The 19,396-nt window shown below is 37.7% G+C and overlaps 1 protein-coding gene across 1 annotated transcript in view; it reads right to left on the reverse strand.

Moving 5' to 3' along the window:
* LOC138697633 (uncharacterized) overlaps positions 1-19,396 on the reverse strand; it is a 262,595-nt gene that overhangs the window by 159,773 nt on the left and 83,426 nt on the right. The window lies entirely within an intron of this gene.

The following is a 19,396-nucleotide window of genomic DNA, read 5'->3' on the forward strand; positions in this document are numbered from 1 at the left end:
CTTTATTAGGCACGAAATTGAGTCACATTGATTCTATATAAAGATCCCTGACGTGACAGGAAGTAACTCAATTACTGATGAAAATTCTCTTTATTAGGCACGAAATTGAGTCACATTGATTCTATATAAAGATCCCTGACGTGACAGGAAGTAACTCAATTACTGATGAAAATTCTCTTTATTAGGCACGAAATTGAGTCACATTGATTCTATATAAAGATCCCTGACGTGACAGGAAGTAACTCAATTACTGATGAAAATTCTCTTTATTAGGCACGAAATTGAGTCACATTGATTCTATATAAAGATCCCTGACGTGACAGGAAGTAACTCAATTACTGATGAAAATTCTCTTTATTAGGCACGAAATTGAGTCACATTGATTCTATATAAAGATCCCTGACGTGACAGGAAGTAACTCAATTACTGATGAAAATTCTCTTTATTAGGCACGAAATTGAGTCACATTGATTCTATATAAAGATCCCTGACGTGACAGGAAGTAACTCAATTACTGATGAAAATTCTCTTTATTAGGCACGAAATTGAGTCACATTGATTCTATATAAAGATCCCTGACGTGACAGGAAGTAACTCAATTACTGATGTAATTTCTAGGTATTAGGCACGAAATTGAGTCACATTGATTCTACATAAAGATCCCTAACGTGACAGGAATAACTCAATTACTGATGAAATTTCTATGTATTAGGCACGAAATTGAATCACATTGATTCTACATAAAGATCCCTAACGTGACAGGAATAACTCAATTACTGATGAAATTTCTAGATATTAGGCACGAAATTGAGTCACATTGATTCTACATAAAGATCCCTAACGTGACAGGAATAACTCAATTACTGATGAAATTTCTATGTATTAGGCACGAAATTGAGTCACATTGATTCTACATAAAGATCCCTAACGTGACAGGAATAACTCAATTACTGATGAAATTTCTATGTATTAGGCACGAAATTGAATCACATTGATTCTACATAAAGATCCCTGACGTGACAGAAATAACTCAATTACTGATGAAATTTCTAGATATTAGGCACGAAATTGAGTCACATTGATTCTACATAAAGATCCCTAACGTGACAGGAATAACTCAATTACTGATGAAATTTCTAGATATTAGGCACGAAATTGAGTCACATTGATTCTACATAAAGATCCCTAACGTGACAGGAATAACTCAATTACTGATGAAATTTCTATGTATTAGGCACGAAATTGAATCACATTGATTCTACATAAAGATCCCTGACGTGACAGGAATAACTCAATTACTGATGAAATTTCTATGTATTAGGCACGAAATTGAATCACATTGATTCTACATAAAGATCCCTGACGTGACAGAAATAACTCAATTACTGATGAAAATTCTAGATATTAGGCACGAAATTGAGTCACATTGATTCTACATAAAGATCCCTAACGTGACAGGAATAACTCAATTACTGATGAAATTTCTATGTATTAGGCACGAAATTGAATCACATTGATTCTACATAAAGATCCCTGACGTGACAGAAATAACTCAATTACTGATGAAATTTCTAGATGTTAGGCACGAAATTGAGTCACATTGATTCTATATAAAGATCCCTGACGTGACAGAAATAACTCAATTACTGATGAAATTTCTAGATGTTAGGCACGAAATTGAGTCACATTGATTCTACATAAAGATCCCTGACGTGACAGAAATAACTCAATTACTGATGAAATTTCTAGGTATTAGGCACGAAATTGAATCACATTGATTCTACATAAAGATCCCTGACGTGACAGAAATAACTCAATTACTGATGAAATTTCTAGATGTTAGGCACGAAATTGAGTCACATTGATTCTATATAAAGATCTCTGACGTGACAGGAAGTAACTCAATTACTGATGACAATTCTATGTATTAGGCACGAAATTGAGTCACATTGATTCTATATAAAGATCCCTGACTTGAGAGGAAGTAACGCAAATTAATAAGAAAGTTCTATGTAATAGGTATGATACAGTATCGCATTCCGAATGATACTATATAAAGTTCCCTGCCTTGACAGGAAATAACTCCAAGTAATAGGACAGTTCATTGCAATATGTACTAAATTAGTCATATTGTAAGTGATCCTATATCAAGATGTCTGACTTGACAAGAAGTAACTCCAATTAATTTTTTTTTTTATTTTAGTAGGTTATTTTACGACGCTTTATCAACATCTCAGGTTATTTAGCGTCTGAATGAGATGAAGGTGATAATGCCGGTGAAATGAGTCCGGGGTCCAGCACCGAAAGTTACCCAGCATTTGCTCATGTCGGGTTGAGGAAAAACCCCGGAAAAAACCTCAACCAGATAACTTGCCCCGACCTGGAATCGAACAACTCCAATTAATGAGATTGTACTATGTCATAGGTATGATACAGTGTCACACTCCGAGTGATCCTATATGAAGTTCCCTGCCTTAACAGAAAGTAACTCCAATTAATGAGATAGTACTATGTCATAGGTATGATATAGTGTCACACTCCGAGTGATGCTATGTAAAGTTCCCTGCCTTAACAGAAAGTAACTCCAATTAATGAGATAGTACTATGTCATAGGTTTGATACAGTGTCACATTCCGAGTGATGCTATATAAAGTTCCCTGCCTTAACAGAAAGTAACTCCAATTAATGAGATAGTACTATGTCATAGGTATGATACAGTGTTACACTCCGAGTGATGCTATATAAAGTTCCCTGCCTTAACAGAAAGTAACTCCAATTAATGAGATAGTACTATGTCATAGGTATGATACAGTGTTACACTCCGAGTGATGCTATATAAAGTTCCCTGCCTTAACAGAAAGTAACTCCAATTAATGAGATAGTACTATGTCATAGGTATGATACAGTGTTACACTCCGAGTGATGCTATATAAAGTTCCCAGCCTTAACAGAAAGTAACTCCAATTAATGAGGTAGTATTATGTCATAGGTATGATATAGTGTTACACTCCGAGTGATGCTATATAAAGTTCCCTGCCTTAACAGAAAGTAACTCCAATTAATGAGACGGTACTATATGATAGGTATGATACAGTGTTACACTCCGAGTGATGCTATATAAAGTTCCCTGCCTTATCAGTGATATTACTATGTCATAGGTATGATACAGTATTACACTCCGAGTGATGCTATATAAAGTTACCTGCCTTAACAGAAAGTAACTCCAATTAATGAGATGGTACTATATCATACGTATGATACAGTATCACACTCCGAGTGATGCTATATAAAGTTCCCAGTCTTAACAGAAAGTAACTCCAATTAATGAGATAGTACTATGTCATAGGTATGATACAGTGTTACACTCCGAGTGATGCTATATAAAGTTACCTGCCTTAACAGTGATATTACTAAATCATAGGTATGATACAGTGTTACACTCCGAGTGATGCTATATAAAGTTACCTGCCTTAACAGTGATATTACTATATCATAGGTATGATACAGTGTTACACTCCGAGTGGTGCTATATAAAGTTCCCTGCCTTAACAGAAAGTAACTCCAATTAATGAGATAGTACTATGTCATAGGTATGATACAGTGTCACACTCCGAGTGATGTTATATAAAGTTCCCTGCCTTAACAGTGATATTGCTATGTCATAGGTATGATACAGTGTTACACTCCGAGTGATGCTATATAAAGTTCATTGCCTTAACAGAAAGTAACTCCAATTAATGAGATAGAACTATGTCATAGGTATGATACAGTGTTACACTCCGAGTGATGCTATATAAAGTTCCCTGCCTTAACAGAAAGTAACTCCAATTAATGAGATAGTACTGTGTCATAGGTATGATACAGTGTCTCACTCCGAGTGATGCTATATAAAGTTCCCTGCCTTAACAGAAAGTAACTCCAATTAATGATATAGTACTATGTCATAGGTATGATACAGTGTCACACTCCGAGTGATGCTATATAAACTTCCCTGCCTTAACAGAAAGTAACTCCAATTAATGAGATAGTACTATGTCATAGGTGTGATACAGTGTCACACTCCGAGTGATGCTATATAAAGTTCCCTGCCTTAACAGAAAGTAACTCCAATTAATGAGATAGTACTGTCATAGGTATGATACAGTGTCACATTCCGAGTGATACTATATAAAGTTCCCTGCCTTAACAGAAAGTAACTCCAATTCATGAGATAGTACTATGTCATAGGTATGATACAGTGTCACATTCCGAGTGATGCTATATAAAGTTCCCTGCCTTAACAGAAAGTAACTCCAATTGATGAGATAGTACTATGTCATAGGTATGATACAGTGTCACATTCCGAGTGATGCTATATAAAGTTCCCTGCCTTAACAGAAAGTAACTCCAATTAATGGGATAGTACTATGTCATAGGTATGATACAGTGTCACACTCCGAGTGATGCTATATAAAGTTCCCTGCCTTAACAGAAAGTAACTCCAATTGATGAGATAGTACTATGTCATAGGTATGATACAGTGTCACATTCCGAGTGATGCTATATAAAGTTCCCTGCCTTAACAGAAAGTAACTCCAATTGATGAGATAGTACTATGTCATAGGTATGATACAGTGTCACATTCCGAGTGATGCTATATAAAGTTCCCTGCCTTAACAGAAAGTAACTCCAATTGATGAGATAGTACTATGTCATAGGTATGAAACAGTGTCACATTCCGAGTGATGCTATATAAAGTTCCCTGCTTTAACAGAAAGTAACTCCAATTGATGAGATAGTACTATGTCATAGGTATGATACAGTGTCACATTCCGAGTGATGCTATATAAAGTTCCCTGCCTTAACAGAAAGTAACTCCAATTAATGAGATAGTACTATGTCATAGGTATGATACAGTGTCACACTCCGAGTGATGCTATATAAACTTCCCTACCTTAACAGAAATTAACTCCAATTAATGAGATAATACTATGTCACAGGTATGAAACAGTGTCACATTCCGAGTGATGCTATATAAAGTTCCCTGCCTTAACAGAAAGTAACTCCAATTGATGAGATAGTACTATGTCATAGGTATGATACAGTGTCACATTCCGAGTGATGCTATATAAAGTTCCCTGCCTTAACAGAAAGTAACTCCAATTAATGAGATAGTACTATGTCATAGGTATGAAACAGTGTCACATTCCGAGTGATGCTATATAAAGTTCCCTGCCTTAACAGAAAGTAACTCCAATTAATGAGATAGTACTATGTCATAGGTATGAAACAGTGTCACACTCCGAGTGATGCTATATAAAGTTCCCTGCCTTAACAGAACGTAACTCCAATTAATGAGATAGTACTATGTCATAGGTATGATACAGTGTCACACTCCGAGTGATGCTATATAAAGTTCCCTGCCTTAACAGAAAGTAACACCAATTGATGAGATAGTTCTATGTCATAGGTATGATACAGTGTCACACTCCGAGTGATGCTATATAAAGTTCCCTGCCTTAACAGAAAGTAACTATAATTAATGAGATAATACTATGTCATAGGTATGATACAGTGTCACACTCAGAGTGATGCTATATAAAGTTCCCTGCCTTAACAGAAAGTAACTCCAATTGATGAGATAGTACTATGTCATAGGTATGATACAGTGTCACACTCCGAGTGATGCTATATAAAGTTCCCTGCCTTAACAGAAAGTAACTCCAATTGATGAGATAGTACTATGTCATAGGTATGATACAGTGTCACACTCCGAGTGATGCTATATAAAGTTCCCTGCCTTAACAGAAAGTAACTATAATTAATGAGATAATACTATGTCATAGGTATGATACAGTGTCACACTCAGAGTGATGCTATATAAAGTTCCCTGCCTTAACAGAAAGTAACTCCAATTGATGAGATAGTACTATGTCATAGGTATGATACAGTGTCACACTCAGAGTGATGCTATATAAAGTTCCCTGCCTTAACAGAAAGTAACTCCAATTGATGAGATAGTACTATGTCATAGATATGAAATGATATCACACTCCGAATGATGCTAGGTATATAAAGTTTCCTGCCTAGACAGAAAATAACTCCATTTAATGGGACAATTCTTTGCAGTAAGCACGAAATTACTCATATTGTGAGTGATCCTATACAGTGTGATTCACGAGGATTTACCGTCACTTACGGAGCTTATTTCCGAAGACGTTCTGAGCAAAATAATATTATGTAAACCTTCATCCTAATCTCATTATTTTTAGTTACACTAATTTGAAGTTTTTGGTAAAATATTTTTCTTCTTCAGTTTTAATGTTACAATTAGAGAATGAACTATTCAGAAGTGTCATTTCATGAACTGGCTAGCTCCGTAAGGGACGGTAAATTCTCGTGAATCACCCTGTATAAAGATCCCTGACTTGACAGGAAGTAGTTCCAATTAGTGAGACAATTATATAATAGGCACGAAATTGCGTCACACTATGAGTGATGTGTGTGAAATCCCTGTTCTCACAGGTATTAACTTTAATTCATTATACAATTGCATTCCGTAGACACAGAATTGCGTCCTTGTATAAAGTAGCCGTTAAATTACCACTTTACGAGACAGTTGCATTTGCTTAATATGCATTACAATGGATCACATCTACCGCGACTACTCTGTATGAAGTTTCTCTGTTTTGTATATATTAATTAATAATGAAATATTAATATTAAATATTAATAATTAAATATTAAATATTAATTCCCTGTTTTGGCTTATTAGACGGCAGTTAAGACTTCTAGTTAAATACTTTTGGAAGGAGAATATTTGCAGTTATCACGTATGTCAGTCACATTGTATTAGACATTTCCAGGTAGACGGGTAACCTGATAAGTATCAGAGGCCCAGAGCCAAGCCCTTCATATATCAACATCAGAAACCCGTATTACCCCCAAGATTTCGGCATATTTTTTTTACTATAGAAGAAGATGAATGACAAAATGAGGGGGAGGTGGAGAGTGTTGGTTGAATGACGGAGGGGAACGGGAGTATCTCGAGAAGTCCTTCTGCAACGTCTGCTTTATCCACCATAAACGAACCTGGACGGGGATCAAACTCGGGCAGCCAGGATGGAAAACCAGCGCTAGCACTTGAACGACAGACGCATACATAACTCACTCTTCAATCCCATTCAGACAAATTTAAGAAAACAGAACGTTTACTAATACTCTTGTGGAGAACCTACTCTATAGCGGTAGTTGCATTCTGTAATAACGCTTCATTGAATTGAATTACTGTAGTTATTGCACTGAGTACACTGACAGGAAATCTCTAGTTAAGAGGTAACGCCTTATATTCGCACAGTTTCTCTCTCTCTTGTTTTCGTACTCTCTTTTCTGCAGAGCAATGCATTAGTTCCATAGTACATAAAAATCGACTTTCTCCGCAGTTTAGCTGCAGAAATTATACTTACTTACAAATGGCTGTTAAGGAACACGGAGGTTCATTGCCGCCCTCATATAAGTCCGCCATCGATCCCTATCCTGAGCAAAATACAGTCCATCATATCCCACCTCCCTCAAATCCATTTTAATATTATCCTCCCATCTACGTCTCTGCCTGCCTAAAGATCATCGTCATCATCACATCATCATCATCACCATCACCACCATTGATTAGTCATTTTTAAGTGCATTATACCGGGTGATTCTTTGAATTTGTTACGAACTTTCAAAGGTGATGGAGAAGATCAATATAATTGGATACTTTAAAGTAGAAAGGTGCAAAGTGCCAAAATCATAGAAAACGAAATTATTATGCAGAAAAGTGCAATGTGCCTAGGAGGATGATGTATGAAAGAGGCTACATCCAGTTGTGTTTCTTAAGCGAGATATTTAGATGTTACGTTGCCTGCACCATTCTGTTTCAGACGGTAAGCGCCCTATTGAGCTGCATCATAGAATGCAATGGCTCTTCAACAGGTCATGTTTGTGCCCAAACTTACACACAGCGAAATGTTTTACAGATGTCAGCTTTCACGTTATAACTTTGGAGTTTGTGTATGTAATACAATGCAATCTTATATGTGTATGTGGGATGAAAGCATCGGGAGTAGAGGTGCCAATGAGGTTGCCTCGTGTGTACTAAAACTGATTAATATGGACATAAACAAGAAGAATCTGATAACTGTGCAGTTGAAAACAAAAATCGTGTAATGGTTTTCATGTGTCTCTTTTCAGTTGCCATTGGTTTATTTGAGCACATAGAACAACGTTTCCTTCTCAGCGGCCACAGTTTCTTGCAATGCGATTCTGATTTCGCTTTGATTGAAAAACGACAGAAAGTGACAAAAGCCTTCATTCCTAGTGACCTGCTTAAAATCGTACAAGACTCTAACGTTGTAAAACCGTTTCAATGCTAGAGTCATATTTCCTTAATATGCAAGATGTTGCTGATCAACTAATTTCCATCAAGAACTTGAATATTTCTAAGGCATAACGCATAAAATAGGGAAATTACTGAAGAAAAGAAGGGGCATCTACTAGCAATGACTCCCTATCTTCCAAATGAGTAGCATAGGCAGTTCTACAGGCAGATCTTAGTGCAAGACAAAACAAATATGTTAATAGGTAAAACGTAGAAATTGTATTTAAATAATAATATATCTTTGTGTAAAATTGTTGTATGCAATGTGTCTGTGATCTATTATATTAAGTGGAAAAAAGAAAGCCATACAGGCAGATCTTTGAGTAAAAATTGCTCCAGAATAGGAAAAAATAATTATTGGACTTTGCACCATTCTACTGCAACTGTACCCATTACTTAACCCTTTTCACAATCTGTGTTATATAATTAAATATGGGAAATAATGTCTTTAAATACCACTATTATTAATGAGTAAACACTGTACTATTGCTGTTTTCTATCAGTAAAAAAACATGACAAAATATGTGTACAATTATTCTTATAGCTACATTTTTTTTATCTTATCTCCAATGTTTCATTTTGGCACTTTGCACCCTTCTACATTAAAGTATCCAATTATAGCATCCCATGTCCGGAAACGTTCCGTTTGGTAGTATCAAGCCTTCACATGGTATAGCCAGCTAGCATCTAACTCAGGGCCATTTTTCTGAAGTTTGGTTATAGACTCCCTGTTTCTGCAAACATTTATGAAGTCTTACGAACATGGTATGGACTAGATAGTATTGTAAATCGTATTCTGACTCATAAGCCTTGCAGGAGGTCCCTCCATAAATGAAATGCATATCAACAAGTTCTCTTAAGGGGTTAGGTAGGTCTACAGCTTACAGCAGTAAAATTGTGGAGATATTCAACATTTTTTCCTCCATTACTGTATCTTGTACAATAATTAAAATTAGTATGTGTAAAACACTGCCCTTCTGCTATGTGAAAAAAATATTTTTACGAATTAAAAAATTATTTACATTTTTTTTTTCAATATTCAGTTCACTGTGCAGTGATGAAGCGTTTCCCACATAACTAAAAAACTATGTAACATTTTTTGTGTGTATTTACGCATGTCATATCTAGAATATGATGTAAGATCACTTCTCTACCCTTCATAGATTGTCTGATAAAAATAGAATTCATTTTAAAAATGGTCTAATATCAGTATTTTCTTCTAACACAAAATTAAAAAAAAATATATTAAAGAATGTAGTTGAAAGAGCATGATATTGTAAACATGAGTTTCAGCAATAAAATAAAAAAGAGAGAACATGAAAAAGTTAAGAAGTTTATGAGTTATGAGGGAAACGCTTCATCAGTGCAAAGTGAACTGCCACCATTTTGAAATTTGAAAAAAGAATAACATATAAATACATTTTTAAATCACAAAAATATTTTTTTCATATAGCAGGAGGACAGTATTTTACACATACTAGTTTTCATTATTGTTGAAGATACAGTAATGGAGGAAAAAAATATTGAATATTTACAAAAATTTTACTGCTGTAAGCTGTACCTAACCCCTTAATGTCAATTTTTCCGTGATAACAATAAATAAAAATAAAAAAGAACAAAATTATTTTCTGTATGTAATGCTGGATCCAAATAAACCTGAAGTCATACACGAAGGACAGCTACATAAAACTGAGGAGAGATTTCAGTGTATTGGTCATACTTCGATGCCAAATAGCTATTACCTATAATGTACGCTGTAAACTAGGGTCTGTACCTATTCTCATGAACTTTGTAATAATGTTTACAAAAATCACCGTGGCAACAGCATGGAATACATTGAAGGAAACAAAATTATTTATTTTACTAAGGCTGTCCAGTATTACACATGTCGCAACATCACGTTCTGTAATTACCAACTCTGTACGAAAATTGTTCATAATTATCTCCTCTACCATCCCTAAAAGATGAAATTATTGGGGATCATCAGTGTGGTTTCAGGCGTAATAGATCGACTATTCATATTCGACAGATATTGGAGAAAAAATGGGAGTAAGGGTACAGTACATCAGTTATTCATAGATTTCAAAAAGGCGTATGACTCGGTTAAGAGATAAGCTTTATATAATATTGTGAATTTTATTTCCACTCAACAATAGGATTTTATTCTTCCAACAATAATTCCTTTCTACAATTCGCCTTAAACGCTCTCGTCAACAATTGGATTTTCACTCAACACAGTATTCGTTATAGCACTCCACCGACGACAATGACAATTTACTTGAACTATTACGAACAACAATGAACTATTAATCTTAACTAATATTTACAAAGCACTATTTACAAATCAGAACTATCAGTTCTCAGTTCACAGTTCTTCTAGCTCAGTCACTCGAGTTCACAGTATCTCGAACCACAGAACTTCAGAGACAGTCCACTGTACTCGAACTCAGGTCCCTCCAACTGCGGTCCACTGCACTCGAACTCAGGCCTTCGGATGCTGGCACAGTTGCGGACGCACACTCGAGTCGAACTCCGGTACACAAGGCTTGCTTGCTCTGGCTTACTCACTGACTGGCTGACTAATCAACTGAAAACCGCTCGAGTTCGCTGGCGTTTCTTCTTTTATAATCACAGCGACGTAGCCTCGAAAGTTCGACGCGTCTCCAGAGATTGCACTCCAGAAAAATCCAGAGCCCTCTCCTCTCTACCAGCACCAGATGCGCGCGCACTCTCGTCGCGTTGACGTAATACACCCCCTCTATTCTCTCCGCCGCGCGCCGTCCCAAAGTGCTCCGCGCGATCTTCTCTCTTGCGGGACGCTGGTCGTGAGTTCGAATCTCACGTCGCTGTCACAATATTCTTATTGAATTTGGTATTCCCAAGAAACTAGTTCGATTAATTAAAATGTGTCTTAGTGAAACTTACAGCAGAGTCCGTATAGACCAGTTTCTGTCTGATGCTTTTCCAATTCAATGCGGGCTAAAACAGAGAGATGCACTATCACCTTTACTTTTTAACTTCGCTCTAGAATATGCCATTAGGAAAGTTCAGGATAACACAGAGGGTTTGGAATTGAACGGGTTACATCAGCTTCTTGTCTATGCGGATGACGTGAATATGTTAGGAGAAAATTCACAAACGATTAGGGAAAACGCGGAAATTCTACTTGAAGCAAATAAAGGGATAGGGTTGGAAGTAAATCTCGAAAAGACTAAGTATATGATTATATCTCGTGATCAGAATATTGTACGAAATGGAACTATAAAAGTTGGAGATTTATCCTTCGAAGAGGTGGAAAAATTCAAATATCTTGGAGCAACAGTAACAAATATAAATGACACTCGGGAGGAAATTAAACGCAGAATAAATATGGGAAATGCCTGTTATTATTCGGTTGAGAAACTTTTGTCATCTAGTCTGCTGTCAAAAAATCTAAAAGTTAGAATTTATAAAACAGTTATATTACCGGTTGTTCTGTATGGTTGTGAAACTTGGACTCTCACTTTGAGACAGGAACAGAGATTGAGGGTTTTTGAGGATAAGTTGCTTAGGAAAATATTTGGGGCTAAGAGGGATGAAGTTACAGGAGAATGGAGAAAGTTACACAACACAGAACTGCACTAATTGTATCCTTCACCTGACATAATCAGGAACATTAAATTCAGACGTTTGAGATGAGCAGGGCATGTAGCACGTATGGGCGAATCCAAAAATGCATATAGGGTGTTAGTTGGGAGGCCAGAGGAAAAAAGACCTTTGGGGAGGCCGAGACGTAGATGAGAAGATAATATTAAAATGGATTTGAGGGAGGTGGGATATGACGGTAGAGACTGGATTAATCTTGCTCAGGATAGGGACCAATGGCGGGCTTATGTGAGGGCGGCAATGAACCTCCTGGTTCCTTAAAAGCCAGTAAGTAAGTATGTAACCATCCCTAAAAGTCTGTAACAAAGTCACAGACTCACCCTGTATTTGCAAAGTTCAACATAAGTACGTGACACAGTTGTGATCTGAAAACACAGAGAAGGCAGTTCACAGCTATCTTGTTTATATATAGCCCACGTATTAATGGAGAGACGTTCTCGTCAGATGGCAAAGAAGTAACCGGTTCTACAGAGATCCGCATACTGGGCATGCCAACAAGCGAAGTACATGAAGCAGCCGAGTGGTGCATACCGCGTGTTTGTATCCGGAGTTGTTTTAAGATAAGGGAAGACTAGACAAGGTCGTTAATTTGAGGAATAGTCCTATTCACTAGAAATAAATTACACTTACAGAGACAATGTAGTTAATTCAAGTAACATCTGTTATATCAATTAAAATATTGAAATTAAGGGGTAAATAGTACATTATGCAACGAGCCTATAATGATAGTAATTAAGACGCGAGTATGTTTGTTTATGAAACGAGCGTAAGCGAGTTTCATAATTTTTATACGAGCGTCTTAATTACCATTATAGGCAAGTTTCGTACGACTTTTTATGCTCGACCATATTTCTAACTTTAAAGTATTCAGAAGTATTCATTTTATTTGTGTCTGACAGAAGATCGGAAATGACCTTGTTCATAACTCTTAAATTGTGAGATGTGCGCAGACGTGAAAGTATTGATTTTTTCCGAGGAACAATAATGCCATTGACCTTGAAATAATCTAGAGAATAACATGAACTAATTTTGATATAACCTGGAAATTGATTTAAAATTGAAAAACAGATGACAAATTGAATTTATTTGAATATTATTTACAATTAACGCTAATTAGTAACGGAACATAACCTTCTGCGACACTATTGGATTTTCAGCCTCCGTGACGTTTCCCTCGTTGTCTTTCGATTGCATATCCGAGAATAATCGAAAACCTGAACTTTAATGAATAGGTGTACTTTAATGACATGCATTAAAGGACTGCTACCAGGTGTATAATTACTACATTTCGGCATGGTCGAGCATAAAATTTGTTAAGATTCCCAGAATGTCTTCGTAAGTGTTGTAATCGCTCTAAGTTCCCATACTCAGGGACGCGTTTATCACATGAAATATGGGAAAACATTTAAAATGTATGCCTCGAAATTGACACCATGATTATCTTTGAATTTATATTAATTAAACATTAAATAAGATTTGCTGATATGGCGTTGTTAGCAGAAGAGAAGATTGTAGGCTACTAAGGAATATGCTACTGGAGCTAAGTGACAGCTGTGAGCAGTATGGGATGAAGATAAATGCAAATAAGACGAAGACTATGGTCATAGGAAGAAAAACAAAGAAGGTAAACTTGCGAATTCTAAATGAGGCAGTAGAACAAGTGGACAGGTTCAAGCACTTGGGGTGTACTATAAGCAGTAACATGACTTACTGCCAGGAAATCAAAAGAGGAATAGAAATGGCCAAGGAAGCCTTTAATTGGAAAAGGAGCATCTTCTGCGGACCTGTGGAGAAAGAGTGTATTGAGTGTGGCATTGTATGGATCATGGACACGAAGAGAAGCGAATAGAAGCATTTGAAATTTGGATATGGAGAAGAATGAAACGTGTGAAGTGGACAGACAGGATAAGAAATAAAGCTGTGTTGGAAAGAGTGGGTGAAGAAAGAATAATGCTGAAACTGATCAGGAAGAGAAACGGGAATTGGTTAAGTCATTGGCTGAGAAGAAACTGCCTGCTGAAGGACGAACTGGAAGGAATGGTGTACGGAAGAAGAGTTCGGGGCAGAAGGAGATGTCAGATGATAGACGACATTAAGATATATGGCTCATATGAAAGGACGAAGAGTTCATACCTGTGGAGTAACGGTTAGCGCGTCTGGCCGCGAAATCAGGTGGCCCGGGTTCGATTTCCTGTTGTGACAAGTTATCTGGTTGAGGTTTTTTCCGGGATTTTCCCTCAACCTAATATGAGCAAATGCTGGGTAACTTTCGGTGCTGGATCTCGGACTCATTTCACTGGCATTATCACCTTCACCTCATTCAGACGCTGAATAACCTAAGCTGTTGATAAAGCCTCGTAAAATAACCTACTAAAAAAAAGACAAAGAGGAAGGCAGAAAATAGGAAATATTGAAGAACGCTGAGTTTGCAGTGAAAGATCTGCCCTTTGGCAGAACATTGAATGAAATGAAATTATTTAACCCAAGAAAAACAAAAACAAGAGAGCAATTTTGATTTATTTTTAAAACTATCTGTTCTTTTGTGTTTATTATCTGTGCGTCCCTTGTCTTAAATTATTAACTTTTAAGTACTTTTTTAACTTTAGGACACTTATTTTATGAAATGTAAATACATTTTTCAGCTATTTTTAGGTCATCAGCATCCGTCCCTATTAATAACAATAATCTCTATTAAACACAATGTGTATACATACAACTTTCAGCCATTTTTTTTATTTGTTCCGGACACCCGTGGCCGATTGGTTAGTCTTTCTGCCTTCTACCAAGACGACTCAGATTCGATTCCCGTTTGATTCATGAAGAAATTTGTGGCGGACAAGGCAGATACAAGGGCTTTCTCGCGGTTCTACCGTTCCCTTCACCATTATCATCTTCATTCCACTAATACTCTACAGTCATCCTCATTCTGCGAAATCCCGAGAGATAAACGTGGACAATAAGCGACTATAAAAGATATAAATATGATTCAAGGCGCAGAAATGCATTTCCTACAATTCCTCATAGTAAAGAAGAACGGATTTTAAAATAGTGACATCAAAATGAAACAGAAGTAGAAGTAATGTCTGAAAAAAGCCAGATACAGGGAAAATTGAAAAAAAAACAGTTGGATGTAATGATGATACAAGAATACCAAAGCATCTTCTAAAAGAGGACTCCAATCTACTGCACGCCACAAGAAAGTTTGGCAACACGTGATACCGGAACAGGGTATTTCTAACTTGTGAGTGAAGGATATTGAAGACGATGAATAAGAATGCACATGAACACTGTGATTGTTAGTTACACAGGATCCGATAACGTAAACAACCGAGTACGTATAGGCTACTGCGATCGTGATTCAACTGACATGGAAAACGAGATAAATTACAAGTTAATAAATCTTGAATGAGATTGACAGATGTTACAAAAACGTCAAGAATTACAAAGGGACTCCAAGACTAAACAAAGTTAACGTATTTTTACATTGCAGGAGAAGCTGAAGTAGGAGAAATTAGAGGGATGAAAGAAAAGAAGGTAAGCACGAAAAAATGAAATAGGAAACTATCAGGAAAATAAGGAATAAGAAGAAATGAGAAGCAAAGGGAGTAGCAAAAAAGAGTGAATAAAGGAGAAGCGGTGTAAGGGAATAGGTTGAAGGAAACCGATAGGAAAAGATAAAGGACAAACGACAGAAATGGATAAAGTACAATCGGTAGAAATGGATAAAGGACAAACGATAGGAAAGGAAAAAAACGATAGGAATGGATAACGGACAAACGATAGGAATGGATAAAGGACAAAAGATAGAAATGGATAAAGGACAAACGATAGGAAAGGAAAAAAACGATAGAAATGGATAAAGGACAAACGATAGGAAAGGATAAAGGACAACCGACAGGAATGGATAAAGGACAAACGATAGGAATGGATAAAGGACAAACGATAGGAATGGATAAAGGACAAACGACAGGAATGGATAAAGGACAAACGGCAGGAATGGATAAAGGACAAACGATAGGAATGGATAAAGGACAAACGACAGGAATGGATAAAGGACAAATGATATAAATGGATAAAGGACAAACGACAGGAATGGATAAAGGACAAACGATATAAATGGATAAAGTACAATCGGTAGAAATGGATAAAGGACAAACGATAGGGAAGGAAAAAAACGATAGGAATGGATAAAGGACAAACGATAGGAAAGGATAAAGGACAAATGACAGGAATGGATAAAGGACAAACGATAGAAATGAATAAAGGACAAACGACAGGAATGGATAAAGGACAAACGATAGGAATGGATAAAGGACAAACGACAAGAATGGATAAAGGACAAACGACAAGAATGGATAAAGGACAAACGATAGAAATGGATAAAGGACAAACGATAGGAAAGGATAAAGGACAAACGATAGGAATGGATAAAGGACAAACGACACGAATGGATAAAAGACAAACGATAGGAATGGATAAAGGACAAACGATAGGAAAGGATAAAGGACAAACGATAGGAAGAATATAGGGCAAACGATAGGAAAGGATAAAGCTCAAACGATAGGATTGGATAAAGGGCAAACTATAGGAGTGGTTTAGAAAAGGAATAGGTCAACGGTAGGAAAGGATAACTTTAAAACGATAGGAGTAGATAAAAGCCAAACTATAGGAGTGGCCAAAGGGCAAATAAGGAGCAAACGATAGGAATGGATAAAGGGAGAACGATAGAAGTGGATAAGGGACAAACGATAGGAGAGGATAAAGGGCGGACGAGAGAAGCGGATATGAAAAGGGGGAGGATGATGTGGAAGGAATGGATGAAAATATAGGAGACGTTGATATAGGTACAGTAGAACCTCTACTATCTATGGTCAAGAAGGGGGTAGGCTGAATGGTTAATCGAAAAAATCGGGTAATTCATACCATAAAATATTTTCGTAAATTTAGTGAATAATATTAAAACTTTCGTATTTTCCTGCATGATCTTATATTTAACACGCTAGGTAGACGATCAGAAGTTCACTAACTCAAGTCTGGTTGTCAACGAAGGGTTGCTAAGGGCCAAGGAAACTCCTTGTAATGGCTGTCTATGTAGACATAGGAATGGTGGAGATCTCGTGTTGTAGACTTACATACTTTATACACTTTATCCTTAAGTTTTATTAAATTGCACATAGTTAACTCCATCGTTGTATTCTGATGCGAGGTGAACCACAGTTTTTCTTTACCCATAGCACTCAATGATTTGTACTTTTTTCGGTGCTTAGCACCATCACAATTTCTTTTCATACCCGTGGAAGATATTTTATATATAAGTTAGGGGGGTCTATAAAGTAAGCTATACTGTGTAAGTGTAAATGCTTGTAATAACACTCTCTAGAAAAGACGTGCTAATAGTCTATAATGTGCAGTACCTACTTCATATATTTCTGTAGCCAAAAATAGCGAGAGAAAGACAGTTGGATAATCCGCCAATCGGTTAATAGAGTGACTGATAATCGGGGTTCTACTGTATAAAGAAAATGAGAGTAGATGAAGTGAGAGCATAAAGAAATGGAGGAATGGTTATGGATTGTATAAGAAAATAGAAGAATGTAAGGATGTGGAAGGTAAGAAGAAGACTCTGTGCTCCAGTCGAACTGAATATTTTCATCGTAGGCCTGCCACTCGTTCTCTGATCAAAACCATGAGATGAGTGTCCATTCCATTTCATTGGCTGATGTTTCCAACTTGGCATTCCTTGCTAATAGCAGAGCTCCTAATTTCATCCGATAAAGAACTTGCAGTATTTTTACGAACACTTGCTATGTGATTTACAACAGCTGGATTCTCTAGATCGTGCCTTCCCATCGTTTCTCGTAGTTGGGGCGGGGTGCATGATAGAGGTGGTCCCTCCGTGATGACTGCTAGCCGGCGCTGTAACGCCCTGTGGTTTTGTTTCTCGTTCTTCTACCGGCCTCATCGTTCGTTTTCGTCCTATTTATATTCGCTCCATGGGAAATGAAGACCTGGAGCCCTCCCAACTACGTACACTACTATCAAGCGTGTGAGGTGGGGTAGTAAGCATTCGCTACCATCAGCGTCAACAGAATAGATACAGTATGCAAACAGCTTCACACTAACTGCCGATAAGTTGCCAACATTTAAGGCGCCCGTTCTATTGTTTAGTCAACTATCCGAAGGCAGGTCTCGACCCCATAAGTAACACCAACAAGTCATCACTTACAAGGCAACTAGGACAGGAGATAATGGGGTAGGAAGGCCAGTTACTTTTCCCCCCCATTGCATACATCGCCGACTAGATACATAATGTAGGCCTACTAATCAGACTTGAGATGGATACAATTTGTATGATTTGAGGCTTTCTCGGCGTTGGTTCGCTAATATGTTTTCGCGGGATATCAGCCGAGTTAAGATTTTGGAATGCTCCAAGCTTTCGACTGCTATCTCTGCAGCCATCTTCAGGGAAGTGATGTCCGAACAGAAAGTCGAAAGGTAATATAGATGTTAGGCTGTCTCAGGTGAAACGGGATTGGTTGGCGGATCGGCCAATCTGGGGCCGGGAATTGTCATCGCTCGTAAGCTCCGCCCCTTCCGGGATTCCTGCGTGAAGTTTGGCGGGCGGCGAGCCCTGTTCCGCCGGTTGGAATCGGTTGCCGTCCTCGGTCCGTGATCTTCATGACCTTGATTGTAAGAGGGCCTGAGTTGGTCTAAGGCCGGTGTCCATGCCTGACTGACTCTGTTAAAGTTGTTTTTCTCCAGCTTGATCTCTATGGCCTCCTTGATTGTACGATCCCAGTAGTAGCTTGATTTGTTAATGACCTTGGTGTGGTCAAACAGTATTACCCGGAAAAATCTGCAGTGGCGCAACACAGCATAGAAAAGGAGCATAAAATACTGTTTGACCACACCAAGGTCATTAACAAATCAAGCCACTACTGGGATCGTACAATCAAGGAGGCCATAGAGATCAAGCTGGAGAAAAACAACTTTAACAGAGACAGTGGACTCCAGCTCAGTCAGGCATGGACACCGGCCTTAGACCAACTCAGGCCCTCTTACAATCAAGGTCATGAAGATCACGGACCGAGGACGGCAACCGATTCCAACCGGCGGAACAGGGCTCGCCGCCCGCCAAACTTCACGCAGGAATCCCGGAAGGGGCGGAGCTTACGAGCGATGACAATTCCCGGCCCCAGATTGGCCGATCCGCCAACCAATCCCGTTTCACCTGAGACAGCCTAACATCTATATAACCTTTCGACTTTCTGTTCGGACATCACTTCCCTGAAGATGGCTGCAGAGATAGCAGTCGAAAGCTTGGAGCATTCCAAAATCTTAACTCGGCTGATA

Source organism: Periplaneta americana, chromosome 4 (genome assembly GCF_040183065.1).
Source record: "Periplaneta americana isolate PAMFEO1 chromosome 4, P.americana_PAMFEO1_priV1, whole genome shotgun sequence".
In the NCBI taxonomy this organism is placed as follows: Eukaryota; Metazoa; Arthropoda; class Insecta; order Blattodea; family Blattidae; genus Periplaneta; species Periplaneta americana.